At 35.3% G+C, this 15444-nt stretch overlaps 1 pseudogene; it reads right to left on the bottom strand.

Annotated features, from left to right (window-relative positions):
- LOC100065367 (flotillin-1-like) overlaps positions 1-126 on the bottom strand; it is a 101867-nt pseudogene extending 101741 nt beyond the window's left edge.
- Positions 127-15444: the final 15318 nt, after the last annotated feature.

Below are 15444 nucleotides of genomic sequence, written 5' to 3' on the forward strand. Positions count from 1 at the left end.
GATACTGGCATGGAATCTCCTGAATTTTCTACAGACCTTTTCTCAAATGTCACCTTTGTGAGGCTGACTTGAGCAACCGGCACTATTGATCATTTTATCCCGCTCTATTTTATCTCCTTTCTCCATCTTAGCATTTCTAATCTTCCAAAATACTTTACAATTGACTTTTTATTGTAGATTATAGTAGGTTTATAAAGTATTTGCTCTTTAAGAGTAGGAATTTTTTGTTTTATTTGATTCTTGTTATTCATTGGAGCATACAAAGCACATGAAATGGTATCTGGCCATTTAATAAGCACTCAATGAATAAGTAGAATGAGTGTGGTATGGACAATCTCACTTTCAATTTCTGCCCTTGTATAAAGTATTAATTCACTTTATTAATGAATGTTTTGGACTAAATTATCATAAGAAATAGCAAACTGCACTGTTATAATGTTCTCAAATTGTGATCTTCTTTACAGAGAGTCATGGAGGAAGTAGACTTTAATTTATGTAGCTTTTTGTTAATAAGCTATGGCTGGCACCACTGCACACACACACATATTCTCACACATACATATACACATGTAGCATCATTGCCATCTAGTTCTTTGTTGTCTCGATTGTTCAATGATCCATAATCAAATTTTAGAATTTAGAGACTTAGGTTGCATATTAAAATACAGGGGTATGACTTTTGTCCATGGTGAATTGAACATATAGCTCACCTATGGATCAAAATAAAGGAAAATCCCAAATACATTATCCAGCGTAATGAACATCGAATATTTTTAAAGGCAGTAAAATGAGGGAAAAAGGTAAAAAAGTAGCTTAAGATGAATTTAGAAATTTAGAATTGAGGGAGAACTACTTTAAATGTGAGAGACTGTCATTTTATGCCTAAGGAAAAAGAGCCATTAGAGAAATTGAAGGTAAACTTTCAAGAGAGAGCAAATAAATGATGCAGAAAATTCTTTGAAAACTGTGAGAAAATGAGATGTGGACTGCAAGTAGAAATATCAACTCCCATTATATATTTCTCGTCAGAGTAAAAAGGAAGAAAAAAGGTTAATGTGTGTCTTAGCCTCTTCAGGCTACTATGACAAATTACCATAAACTGGGTGGCTCAAACAACAGAAATTTATTTCACACAGTTCTACAGGCTAGATAGGCCAAGATCAAGATGCTGGCAAACTCTGTGTTCGGTGCGAGCCCACTTCCTGGTTCAAGACAGCCATTTTCAAGCTGTGTCCTCAAGTGGCAGAAGGGAGGAGAGAGCTCTCTGGGGGTCTTTTTTAAAAGGGCACTAATTCTTTGTAAGGGCTCCTCCTTCATGAACTAATCCTTTCCCAAAGGCCCCATCTCCTAATACCATCACTTTGAGGATTAGGTTTCAACATAGGAATTTGGGGTGACACGAACATTCAGTCTATAGCAGTGTGTTTGGATAAGTCCTTCCGTGTGACAGCATGCGGGAAGTTGAGAGGGCTGCTGCCTGGATCACTTGGATAGAAAATCACCCATGTATACAATGGTGGTTGTGGTGGTGGTATGTGTGTGTGTGTGTGTTTGTGTGTACTGTGGTTCTAGGAGCATCTGTGAGGATTACGAGGGCAATGATATGCTTGGCATGATAAACTTGAGAAGAGTAAAAGTTTTGAAAAATTCCCTGGGAGTAGAGATAATGGGGATTACTAAAAACACACCAAAATATGTCTTTGTGGAGTATTAGTGATGTTACTCTGATTGAAAGAGATGTGAATTTGTAAATAATTTTAATGCTTTTGAATAACATCCAACTTCATGGAACAACACATTAGTCTTACCATCAAAATATTGAGAGATTTTTATAAGGACTGACACGCTTCCTCTGTGATGGAAAGGCGATTTCAATGACTGGTTTAATGAGTAATCAATAAGATATTCAAGGAATTAAAATTTTCAATTTTTCTCCGCACTGGACCTATTTGTAAAACATCCATGCTTTAAAATTCAGAATCACTCGAAGATGTTAGAGCATCCTTATTTCTATGTCACAAACAGGTTTTTCTGGGCTCAAAGAGGAAGAGATTGTAATGAACTTGACTAAAAATATATTTCTAAAAATTCACTTGAGAGGACAAGCAACAAAAATAGTAATAATTTTGTATTTTGCATATGGTTTATATAACTTTCACAAGCTCAAATAATCTGTAATAAATTATCAACCATTTCCTTCATTGTGAATCATACAAAACACAAACAAAGAAATCATCTTGTACGCAGTAATCTTATTAAATTGTAGTGGCCTAATAAACAAAGGTAATAAAAAGGGGCACTTTCATATCGACATTACTGTATGTCTCCTATACTATGCAGTACTTGGCAAAGTAATAATTATTCAAAAAAATTTAGAACCAGTAGCAAGTCTAATTTCTTACGTTGAGGACACGTAATTCCTGTTCTTTGATTTCAGAGAAGATTTTGATATATTTTTTGAGATTTTAATATATTAAAGTGAAAGAGATATTTAGGCTGCATAGAAAGGAACATCAAAAAAACGACTTGAGAAACCATTTTTTAAAACTAACATATTTTGCCCAGTTTTAACCGTCATTCAGTTTTTCACCTATGAAAATTCTCCTTTATGGTAACTATATATTTCAGGCATGTTTTTCATTTTCTGGGGTAATACTAACTTGGTGACATTGGCAAAATTGTTTTAGTTTTAAGCTTGATAGAAAGATAAATTGGATCATTATACATAGACATTATCTTTACCTAAAATCAACAGCAGCATTAGTAGGGCTGTTTTGCCTATCTAGTTTTTTAAAAACTTTAATTACCTCTGTACCTGAATTTTCTGGTTATCTTAGCTGCTATAGATTGGCCATGAATTTCCAAACAAATATAAATAGGTCGAAATTCAGCACGATGAGTAGATAGGAAAACTCCAATTCTAATAAATAACATTTTAAATAATGACACAACTCCCTAAAATTCATGTTCATGACCTCAGAAGGAAAATGAAATGTGCTCTTGGAGAGGCTAAATGTTACCCAACATAGGGACAACAAGAATATTGGAAGTAAGCCACAGGTGTTACAAAAACAGATAAAAATAATTACTGCGGTACTTCCTTATGTCCTCTCCAGAATGTCAGCCTTCCACTGCAGCCTCCAGGAATAACATTCCCAAAGAGCTACAGGCCATTCTGGTTGAATGTTTTTCTGTTATTGATAATTAACAGTTACTGAGAGATTAGGATGCAATTAGGTACTGTAATAAACATCAGCTAATCTGATAGCTACCTGGTCTAAAGTGACAATATAAATAGATTAAGTTTAGATTGAGGTAAAAGAGAGAGAGTAGAATTCTGAAGGGCTGCATGGTGGTAAATCAAGTATGGAAAATTCTGTGGGAGAAAGTGTTCCTTGACTTATTTTCAAATCAAATAAACCTACACAGAAATGGAAGTCATTTATTTATTCCACAAATATTTAATTGACTGCCCACTGTGTGCCAGTCAATAACCTAAACACTAAGGACTAAGCACTTAGGAAAGAATCGTCTTTGCTCATTGAGTTTACATTGTAGTAGAAGACATAGTAAGTAAATTACTTGCTCCTACTTGGATTGAGGAGACCAGGGATACACACTTAGGGTCACAAAACAAAAGACTGGAAAGTATGAAGACTTCTGAGGTCTTGCTAGAACACAGCCACATTCCATTAACGGATTGCCTACCCCAAGACCGTTGAGGGAGATGTTTTTTCATTGTTTAAAGTACTATTATTTTGATTTTCTTATATCAATAGAGATATCATAGAATCCATAGGAATGCTGAAGAATCAGGCTCAGAAAAAATGTCAGGAGCCAGAAGAGGCTGGTCAGTGAGGATCAAAGCCCAGCACACACAGGGCCAGTCCCCTTAGGACACAGCTGGTAATGGACTCTCAGTACCACTGCTATAATGAATAATTTCAGAGCTATTCTTGGTATTTTATTCTCTTAAGATTCAAAGTCGAGGGTTAAAGCAGCTGATTGAGAAAACCTAGGTTCCATGGCCAGGTTCTATTTTCTTAGCAGGAAGAATACAAACTTCTGGCTCCTTTCTGCTTCCACAGTGCATTATTGCATTATGGAGCGATGCATTCCACTCAGACTCACACAATAGGGTATTGAATGAATAAACAAAAGACTTTTAAAGCTCGGATGCAAAACAACAAACAAATAAACTGACATACCTACTGTTTTATTGCATAGCCCTAAAGTTAACTGCATGCCCATATTATTTCCTTGGACTGACAAGAGTGCTTTAAAATTTAACTTGTTTGTTGCTTTAACTAACAAATGAATAACTGAATGAACGGTTGCAAATAATTCCAAGTTATACGCAAATTCTCAACTTTAAATACAAATTTTTAGTTTTAAACCTAATTTAATATGATTTTCACTTTCCTTGTTTAGGAAGTAGCTTGCATGTTAGTTGAGTGGTAAAGATATTTTTAGAATCACTGCACAGTGAAATTTTAAGACGTGTTATTGGGAGATGCCGTAAAAACATGAATGGAAGAAATATACATTTTATCATTCAGGAGATCTTGTCTTTGAGAAGATATCTTGCTAGAAGGAAGAAATTTTAATTATTACTATTAGTTATTACCTAAATCAGATGCCACATGGATTACAAAGAGATCGCCATTTTTGCATATTGGTTTTATCGTTGAAAAGGCTATGGTCCTTTAGGAATAAGAAACTCAAAGATACCTCAGAATGACAATCACATTTTGAAATTAGATGGCATAGAAAGATTAAGTGAGCAGAGATGGTAGCTACAAATATAAAAGAAAGCTGGGATCTGCAAGGATTTAATCAGATCTAGAATAACTTCCTTATCTTCACTATTTGAAACGCAACCGAGAAATGAAATGCAACGTCCCTCAGCTGCAGAACTGGAGAGTGAAGCAAAAAATAATAACCAATGATCCTTGATGGCATTGTGGAAAGAATAATAGAAAAGAGCAACATGATTTTAAATACTCGTTAATGTTATTAAATAAAGATGAATTACATTTAAACATTCTGATATTACTGTGCCTAATCTAGGGTCTCTCACAAAGAATCAAATGGCTAGCAATCATTAGTGCCAATCAGTTTATGCTGCCACTGGAGAGTCTGAGAATTCCCCCAAGATTTTGACTAATGGGAAAAGGAAAATTTATTACAGAGTATAAAGAGCAGCCATAAATCTCTACTTTTTAAATTGGAATATGTATTGGCAAATTAACTGTTAAAAACATAAAATGTGCTCTGGAATCCAGAAATATAACATTACATTTATAGTTCAATATAGTTTTTTAAAGGAAGGTTTTTTTCTCTGAAAAGTAAGGATTTGGTATAGATATGTGAAAAGATAGCAACAGTTAGCAGCAATGGATATGGAAATTAAACTTCAGTATACATGTAAGGAAATTAATAAAATTTCACCATTAAATCACATAAAGTAACAGCATCATACCAACAATTATTAAAATAACCTTTATAAAGATACCACTGATACTTGGAAGATGAAATATCAAATAAGGTTCAAAATACAGTAGTGTGATCTAAATGAAAAAAAGAGCTAACGACTTAGAAACAATTTTGCCATTTGGAATATTCTATATAGTAAGGGATAATGTGGGGCCCTGTATACAATATTAATTTGGGCCAATACTTTGGCATAGCAGTACTCAAATCATAGTATAGACTCATTCACTGCATAAGCTATTTATGACTGTCCACGATGAGTTAGCATAAAAATCGATGCCAAACATTGAGTAAATTTTGTAAGCAATTTGCCAGAGTAATTTTATGTCTGTTGAATCTAATGACAAAACTGTTGACCTTTATTTCATATATTTTTTTTAAATTTCAGTTTTCCAAATAATTAATTTGTACTGTATTTTTAAAAAGCCGGCCCGGTGGCACAGTGGTTAAGTTCTCACATTCCGCTTTGGCATCCCAGGGATCTCCGGTTCAGATCCCGGGTGCAGACCTAAGCATCACTTGGCAAGCCATGCTGTGGCAGGCGTCCCACATATAAAGTAGAAGAAGATGGGCATGGATGTTAGCTCTGGGGCCAGTCTTCCTCACCAAAAAGAGGAGGATTGGCAGCAGATGTTAGTTCAGGACTAATCTTCCTCAAAAAACAAAGCATCAATCCCCCACAGAGTGAATATTCTAAAGAAAACAGAGAATGAGAAGCACTAGACATTACATATTGGATTGATCTGAATTGATCCAATTATGAGAGGTCAGATATAGTGTCTCTTAACACCTCCTCAAAGTTGTTGATTTCTGCCTTTCACTTCTCTGTGAGAGAGCTCAGCGTAATTGTGAAGACTCATAGTTTGCCATCACTCATATTTGGATGTGAATCTGAGCTCAGCCACATGTTAAATGATCTTATATTTTAATGTGTTGACCATGGTCTCAAAAACAAGGATAGTAGGGGATAAGTATAAGATAAGACATACGCCAACAGGACTCACAAAAAGAAAACAAAAAATATTAGTGACCAGTTCTCCCTATTGCTGATGGAAGAAAAGCCTAGACACAGAATGAAAAAAATAATTCCTTGAAGGAGGAAGAGAGTAGAGAGCTCTAGGGTGTTTTTCCATTTCCCAAGAAGGAAAGAGGATGATCCCACATAACAATTATATGTGGGGAGTTGGCAAAGGAAATGCAATGTTAACAATATTCCTCCAGTCCACAATGGAATGAGGGCTTTGCACCAGAATATAAAGGAATTATATCACCAAGTATGCTGTTGAATGCAACTGGCATTTTATTTTCCACAACAAAATAATTCCAAGGACAGAAGCAAGGCAGAGATCTACAGTGTGTTACAAGTTCCTTATCTCATCAACTCGTTATAGCAAACAAGTTGACTGGTGACTTTAAGTAGGTCTATTAAATAGCTTAGGTCTCAATGCAAAAGCAAATTCTAACACCTCTCTGAATAGCCGGATTCTGTCTGAACTGCAGTATCTCAGTGGCCTCCCCAGGGCTGCAGTAGGAACAGAGCCTAATGAAGTTCTTGGGAGAACCTTGACACATGCCTCATGGAGATCCAGGGTCACAGAATGCAGTGCCAATTTTACCTAGAGGAATCTGGAAGTGGGACATCCAATGCCCTTATGGCTGAGTCAAAAGAGAAGCAGAAGTAGGAAGGCCTAAAATATGAGAGTTTTGTGGGGCTGACTTTCACCTTGGGGCTAATGACTCACGGAAAGTAACAGACCTTACATTTTCCTGAAAGAACCTGCCCAAGAGTGTGCCCTTCCAGAGGTGTACCAGTGGGGAAGGGCCTTGCCAAGAATTGTGAAAGGGCTAAAACTTTACTCTTCTTATAAGCTAACAACTTAGCCTCCCACGGTTTCACAAATGCAGGCGGATAAGAGAGACTCCTGGGTCAGCAATAAAGGGATTTATTGATCATGGCAAGCAGAATGACAGCATGAGCTTAATGTTCACATCAGTGCTCTTTGCCCCTACCCACCACGGGAGCATGTAAAAAGTAGGCCCAAGTATATGGAGGACACATGGTGGGTTTGTGTCACAGCTGATGAAGTGCAAGTTTAGGAATCTCTAATATCTTATAGGGGGCTGCTAGCAAACTTGCCCAAACACTGCCTTGAAGAGACACGTTACATTTATTATCCTGGATATTAAACAAATCTGCCCTTTGACCTAGAGGAAGACACTGTATCTTAGAAACTGTTTGCTACGCAAACATTCTTGAAAAGACAGTCCAGAACAAAAACTGATGCAAAATGTGTATAAATTCTACAGAGAATTGCTTTCCAGTAGATCTGAGAAAGCAACAAGATTTTAGGTAAATTTGTGTTAACGTGGTCAATGACAGTTACTGCACCTTGCCATGAGAGATGAGAGAACTATAAATAAAAGTAAACATCTAATACAGGTTTGTTTCATTAGTTTCATATTTTCAATGTTGCATGTCACCCATTTCCTGCCCTGAGATCAGAGGAGGCAGAAGAAGCAGAGACAGAGTTGAAGTTGGAGCAGGGAGAGTAGCATAGCAGCCTACCAACCCCCTCCTCCTCCATAAGCAGGCACACACACACACCCCCACTGCTGGTCTGTGGAATGAAGTAGTCAGATATCCTACTTAAGATGAGGAAAACATGAAAGAAGATTTGCAGAGGGTCAGAAATTAAAGTTTGATATTATTGGGGATTACATCTTTAAATAAATAGGTTACACACATATGACCCTGAATATATTATTTAGTACTAAGTCTAAGTTTTTTCATTAACAAACGGGGTTAATAGTAACACCAAGACCACATTATATAACTGTATAAGGGCACATTCAAAAGCACATGGTTGAAAATAATCACAAAGGAAATGTTTAATATTGATATTATTATTATTTTTGTCAATTAGATGATGGTATATGATTACATTTACTTTAAACGCATTTTAAATGTTTTTTGCTGGGCAATGCAGTACTGTTTTTGACAATGGAAACAGAATAGATTGTGTATTTAAAATTAACGTGAAACATGTAAACATGTTGTTGTTAGTCTATCTGTATCTTGGGATTTATACCTTAAAGTGATTTACACAATGAAGTAAATTAAATAGTAGACCTTGAGCAAAGGTTTGCACTGCCATGGGAGAGGAGGGAATCAGTTGACAGTGCCTAAAAACAAGCTGACATATATACTAAATGGATAATTGAAATCTCAGAAGCCTAAACTGAAGAGTAGATCTTAAAACGTTCAAGATACATTCTGCTTCTGTCCTGGACCTCAAGGTTGAACACCCTCATGAAATTCCATGTTCTGAAATATAGATCCCTTCCTCACAAAATATAGAATGCCATCATTCTAACTGAAAAAAATGCTTTGAGAAATACATCAAATATTGATATTTGAATTTGGATAGAAACTGGTTTGAAGCCTACAAAAAACTAGAAAATTTTGGATCCATGAGGGCATCACAATCCTGGAAAGAACAATTGTGCTAGAAAGGTTGAATACATAAGGAAGACATTTAAAAATGATCCAGGCCGAACCAAGAAAACATTCCTATTGCTGCAGGTCCTAACAAAGAAGCAGAAAAGCTGTATTTTCTCTATTATAAGGTCACTTTGATTACAAGAGAAACTTGTGATTTAATTGGTGTTTAAGAAGAGAATAAGGTATTTAAAGAGAGTAAACTGCTTTATTTTAACTTAATTGATGATAATTTTCATGTCCTCCAGTGAAAGACCAGCAGGAACAAATCTGAACTTGAACCAAGTTAAGTTCGTTAACTCTTTGCATCAAGGAGGAACACATGCATACATACATATGTACAATAAATATAGTAAACATGCTTGGGAAGAGAAAAAAATGATCACACTGGATTTTTAAAAATCCAGCTATGTACTGGTTTACCAAGGACTAAACCTTGGGCCTCAGAATACTTGAAACTAAAAGGAAAAATGAATGCTAACTGTATCACTGTTTTTAATAGCTACAAATCAGGAAACCAAAAATAAATTGCAATATATTTATATGATATAATATTAATATAGCTATGAATGGACCACAGCTTCACATAGTAATATGAATGTAAATTAGTACCAATCTAATTATGATTGAGACTAGAATAAGCAAGTCCTGGAAGATGACTGTTCATACAATATTCATAAACATATATCAAAATCTAAATAAAAATTATAGATATAAACATATATATAATAACACTGCTCTTAAAAAATGCAAAGAATCAATGAAAATAAAATTCAAGATCTGGGTTATTTCTGGGTGTAAGCAGGGAGATTGAATAAGGAAGGATCGACAGTAGATAGAAAGAGTAGATAGAAGTAGATGTTTTTACGTTTCTAGCTTTTGGGTTTATGTTGATTTCACGGTTGCTCACAAACCCCCACCCACACTCCTACATACATAAACACATACATAGTGCTATTGACAGACTAAGTCGTCGTGTCTTCAAATAAAGATTATGATTAATCCAATTCTGTTCACCTGGGGGCAGATTTTTTGAAAGTTTAGACACCTCTATCAACAACAAAACCTGTTCCATGTACTGAATTAATAATTCTTACTATAATGACTCATCAAGTGTTAACACATTGCCACGTGAATTAGATGCCCAAACAACATTATCTGTATGAGAAAATGGAATCATAAAATCCTTTTCTGAATGGTAAATGGGACTACTTACTCTGACAATTGTCACTAACCCCATTGTTTACATACAAATCCTCCAATTATTGCTTAAATAAAAAAAAAAAAATAAAAGAGCAATATTAGCTATTTTCACCTAATAGGCTCACTTGATTGCATTCATTCAAATAAAGATGTAAAAGTTTAAACAGAACATTTTGTCATTTGGGGGTTATTCACTCTTAGGAGAAAGGAAGCTACAAATTAAGAAACCTAAAATACCCTAAATAAAAAGAAAAAGTGGAGATGACTTGTAACTATAGACTGCTGGCTGCTTTTCCCATGCTTAACTGCTTCTGAGGTCATCAGGGTGATGTTGCTAGGAGATTTCAGACATCTATTGCTCATGATTTCTGCGTTATCCCCCACGAAAGACCCACTCAAGTGTGTTTTATTTCCCCATTTTATTCTTTTAATCCCCAAACACCCTACTTAAAGTTAACATCCAAAAATCATGGAACAGCTTGTTAACCATATCTGTTTTTTCATTATTCTTAGAAAACTCATTTTTAAAGCACTGACTTCATTATTGACAGATGGATAGATAAAATTTAAAGTCTCAATTATTAAGAAGTTCCTCAGAAGATTCTAAAACCAGTTGCCGTCAAAAATTTGTTTTCCTGAATTTGTTGGTATATCATAGCTTGTCTTACATTAACTTTGCAACATTTTCGGTAAAATGAACTGAAGTATAAAGTCCATAAATTGTTTAATTAACATTAGATTAAAACAGGCATATTTTTATATCATATGCACTTATAAAGAGTGCCTTATGTGAAAGAAAAATAATCAATTCTACTTTATTATACTCTAGTAGTATTGTGTATGTGTGTATATACAAAATGATAAACTAATGTCTTAAATTATACAATACATCACCAGATAGAGGCACCTAGTTTTGAACATTAGAAGACACTATTTTTAAAATTTAATTTGAATTTCCTGAGATGTTATCCGAACTGCTTATTATTTATGTCATTTGGTAAAATCTGGATTAATTTGCATTTTTGACAAATAGTAAAATAAAGACTGACATAAAAATGTATAAAAGCAAGTTTGTAAAATTAAAAATCCACTAGTGTCAAAGGAACTGTATGCTTTCTCACTGTCATGACTTATATCTGTGCCCTTCTATCCATTTCCAGAGATGGAAGAGTTTGGCTTGCTCATCGGTGCCTGTTTATATCCATGAGTTTGTTGTGGGGTTTGGCACTTGGATGGGTCTAACTTGGCAACTGTCCTGTATGTTGGAACTGCTCTGTGAAATCTGGTATATTTGGTTGTTTACATTGCTGTTGAGATCCAGACAAAATTCAACCTTGAAAGTCAACAGGGCACCAAATTATAAACAGAAAGACATTATCATTTACTGACAACATGGCAGAACTCTTTTCCCTGTATTAAAATGATTTAGGCATGGTGATATTCTTCACAGTTATCAGTGGAAGAGAATTCAATCGTGTGACTTAACCATAGTGAAATAAATATGAAAATCTCAAGTTCATTAAAATTTAAAATTTAAAAGGATTTTTATTAATCAGGCTTAAAGATTATTTTGGTATTCATAATCTCCCTTGCATTCCCATTTCCATACCATTGGTGATAAAGACTTTTTATACAATGGGCCAATCTGTATCCATGCTCTTCAGCAAAACAGATAAGATTTTTTCTGTCAAAACATTTAATTATAAAGTTGTTCGTGTTAGTTAAGAAGTAAATCATTTAAAGAGTAAGAAAGATTAAATGTAATCTTGAACAGAAAATGCTTACAGATAAAAAGGAGAGAAACTTGTATTCAAAGAAAGAAAGTAATTTGTCATTTCAAGATAGTTAATGAGCTTCAGATCTCTTTGATGATGAGAAAGAGTGTGATATACACAAAAAAAGCTTTAATGAAGTATAAAATTGTAATAGATAATGAAGTTCTTTTTTTAGAATATGCAATGAGCTACTGTTGGGTTTTCCTATTTCTTAAAATTATAAATGTATTGACAATGTTACGAACATGTAAAACCATTTTGAGTATTTGAGTAAGAGTTATCAATTCTAACTCAGCATGATCAAGATCAAACTAACATTTTTTTTTTACCTCAATTCTCCTTTCTGAAAGATTAGGTAAAAAAAACAACCATCTATGTTCAGCATACAGGACTTCAGAAAGGTTTATATTATACTGCTTGAATTGTAATATTATGGGAATTAACTGAGGAGGTTTATTTAATCATATGGTAAAGAGGCTTCATAGTGGTACTCTGAAAAAAGAATTTGTGAATAACATGAACAGAAAAAGTAAAATGACTGATAATTTGGGAAACAAGAAATAGTGGAATTTTGTGTAGCTTTTAAAATTATGATACTAGAGACAAAGTAAGAAACAATACACCATTTACCAGTAGATATGTTAAAGTTAATTTGAACCTTCAAGTCCCAATGATTTGCCTCTCCAAATACTTCTATTTTGTGATCATTTTTTATTTTTCGTCTTAAATGTATGTAATGAAATAACTTGTACCGTTGTAAAATGTGTATGTAAAAGGATGCTACCTGCAGGTATATGCATAAGGATGTTACTCACGATACTGTTTGCAAAGAAATAATATGCATATGACTGAAATGTTCAATAATAAAAAATAGCTTAGGGGCCATCCCGGTGGTGCAGCGGTTAAGTTCACATGTTCCACTTCTTGGCGGCCCGGGGTTCGCTGGTTCGGATCCCAAGTGCGGACATGGCACCACTTGGCATGCCATGCTGTGGTAGGCGTCCCACGTATAAAGTAGAGGAAGATGGGCATGATGTTAGCTCAGGGCCAGGCTTCCTCAGCGAAAAAGAGGAGGACTGGCAGTAGTTAGCTCAGGGCTAATCTTTCTCAAAAAAAAAAAAAGTTTAAATGTAATTTAATTCTCTAAAAAATCAGAGGCAACTATTATAAAGGTTAAGGTAGATATACATCTTATAGCAAAAAAGATGTTAATCAGCTAGTAATTGAAAAATAAGGTATAAAACAGCACATATACTCTGGCATTGTCTAGATTATAGATGTAGATTGGCTTAGTTGTGCATTTCTTGGTGCAAATCATCCGCTAAGGTTATGTACTAACTGGGTAATGTTGGCTTAGGGGGACATGCTTTTGGGATTTATCAGGATTTTCACAGTTAGGTATAGTACAGTGATGTTTAAAACATTTTAAAGTATGATTTTTTTGATGAGGAACATTGGCCTTGAGCTAACCAACCCCAGTACATAGTTGTATATCCTAGTTGTAGGTCATTCTAGGTCTTCTGTGTGGGATGCTGCCACAGCATGGCTTAATGAGCAGTGAATAGGTCTGTGTCCAGGATCCAAACCAGAGAACCCTGGGCCACCAAAGCAGAGCACACAAACTTAACCACTCCACCACGAGGTCGGCCCCTAAAATATTTTAAAGAAAAAATATACAGACAAAATAAAAGTAAAATATGGCATTGAATAATACACTGTTAATATGTACACACGTTGCTTTTGAAAAGTTGACTAAAATCTTTCCTTAATTTGAATCTTTGACTCCCTCTTTAAATTAATTGTATTGAAAACTATTTGAATAAGCACCATCCTTAGATGTCCAAGAATCTAGGTAAATATGATTTTACGTATCCCTTATGTAATCATTTCACTCAGAGGATAATGTTAGGTAATTGCCTTTATTAATGGTCCCCAAGTAAAGCAGAATATGCTCCATAATGTGGGTGAGCTTTATCCAATCAGTTGAAGGTCTTAAGAGAAAAGATTGATGTCTGAAAAGCAAACTGTTCTTCTCTAGACTGCCTTCAAATTCAAGACTGCAGCATCAACTTCTGCCTGAATTTCCAGCCTGCCAGCCTGATCTACAAATTTTGGTCTTGCCAGCCCCTACAATGGTATGAGCCAATTCCTTAAAATAAATCTCTTTCTCTATGTATATACATCCTGTTGGTTCTGTTGCTCTGCAGAACCCTGACTAATAGTGTAACTAACAATGTTAAATGTATTAAAGCCCAAGTAAATTGCAGCAGTTTTAAATTCAAATGCTTTTAGATGATACCAATCAATAGGCTCACTCTGCTCGTCACAATCTGAGCCAATTAATCACAACAAGTTAGGGATTGAGAAAGGAAGTTTAATTAGATTAGCTGGCAAATCAGAAGATGGGTGACTAATGTCTCAAAAACCCATCTTCAAAAATTGCTGAATCTTGAGGCAATTATATAGGGAAAATGGACAGTAAGGAAAGGGTCTAGAAATGTACATGATGGACTCCAGGATTTCTCATGGCTCTTTTCTTTTATCGATGATGATGAATATTCTGTAGTGTTCTTTCTTCCTGGAGGCCTTCTTATTCTCTGGGAAAATTCATTAAAGTTATGAAGAACAAAGCTATCAGAGTACCTCAGCAGGAGTATGTGCACAGGCTCAGAGGCAGAAAATCATGAAAGCGTGCAGCAATTTATAATGTTCACATGCTAGAAAGGTTTCAACTAGGAAAGAGTTATTTAGTGTAACAAGATGGTCTCACTTATGTTCACTTATAAGATGGGCTTACTTATGTTCACTTACGTAGGGACATAGCAGATGACTGAAATTAGGAGATCAGATGGGTATAAAACCTTAAGTCGTGGTGAGAATGATGGTGAAGTTGAGATTCTATTTTGAAAAGCATTCAAACTAAAATATGTTAAACATGTACTCTAATCAAAAATGCATGTAGGCTGATTCATCATGTGGAATACCTATGTGTGACTTAGTTCAAAGACTTAATAGAAGAGAAATAGAATTGTGGGTTAGAATGAATAGGTTAAACTTCACATGGGTAAAGAGACTGAATCTTCCTTTACCAAAACTGACTTAGTGTTCCCTGTAACTTGACTAAACTTGGCAAGATTCTTCCTGACTCTGGGTCCCTGACATTCCTTTTCTGAGAGCATTTGTTTTAGAAAACCGGTAGTTGTACATCCTTTCTCTGCTCCCTTGAGATGTAAATCTTTAAAAAAGAATCTTGCGGGGCTGGCCCCGTGGCCGAGTGGTTAAGTTTGCGCGCTCCGCTGCAGGCGGCCCAGTGTTTCGTCGGTTCGAATCCTGGGCGCGGACATGGCACTGCTCATCAAACCACGCTGAGGCAGCGTCCCACATGCCACAACTAGAAGGACCCACAACGAAGAATATACAACTATGTACCAGGGGGGTTTGGGGAGAAAAAGGAAAAAAATAAAATCTTTAAAA

Source organism: Equus caballus, chromosome 17 (assembly GCF_041296265.1).
Source record: "Equus caballus isolate H_3958 breed thoroughbred chromosome 17, TB-T2T, whole genome shotgun sequence".
NCBI classification, from domain to species: Eukaryota; Metazoa; Chordata; class Mammalia; order Perissodactyla; family Equidae; genus Equus; species Equus caballus.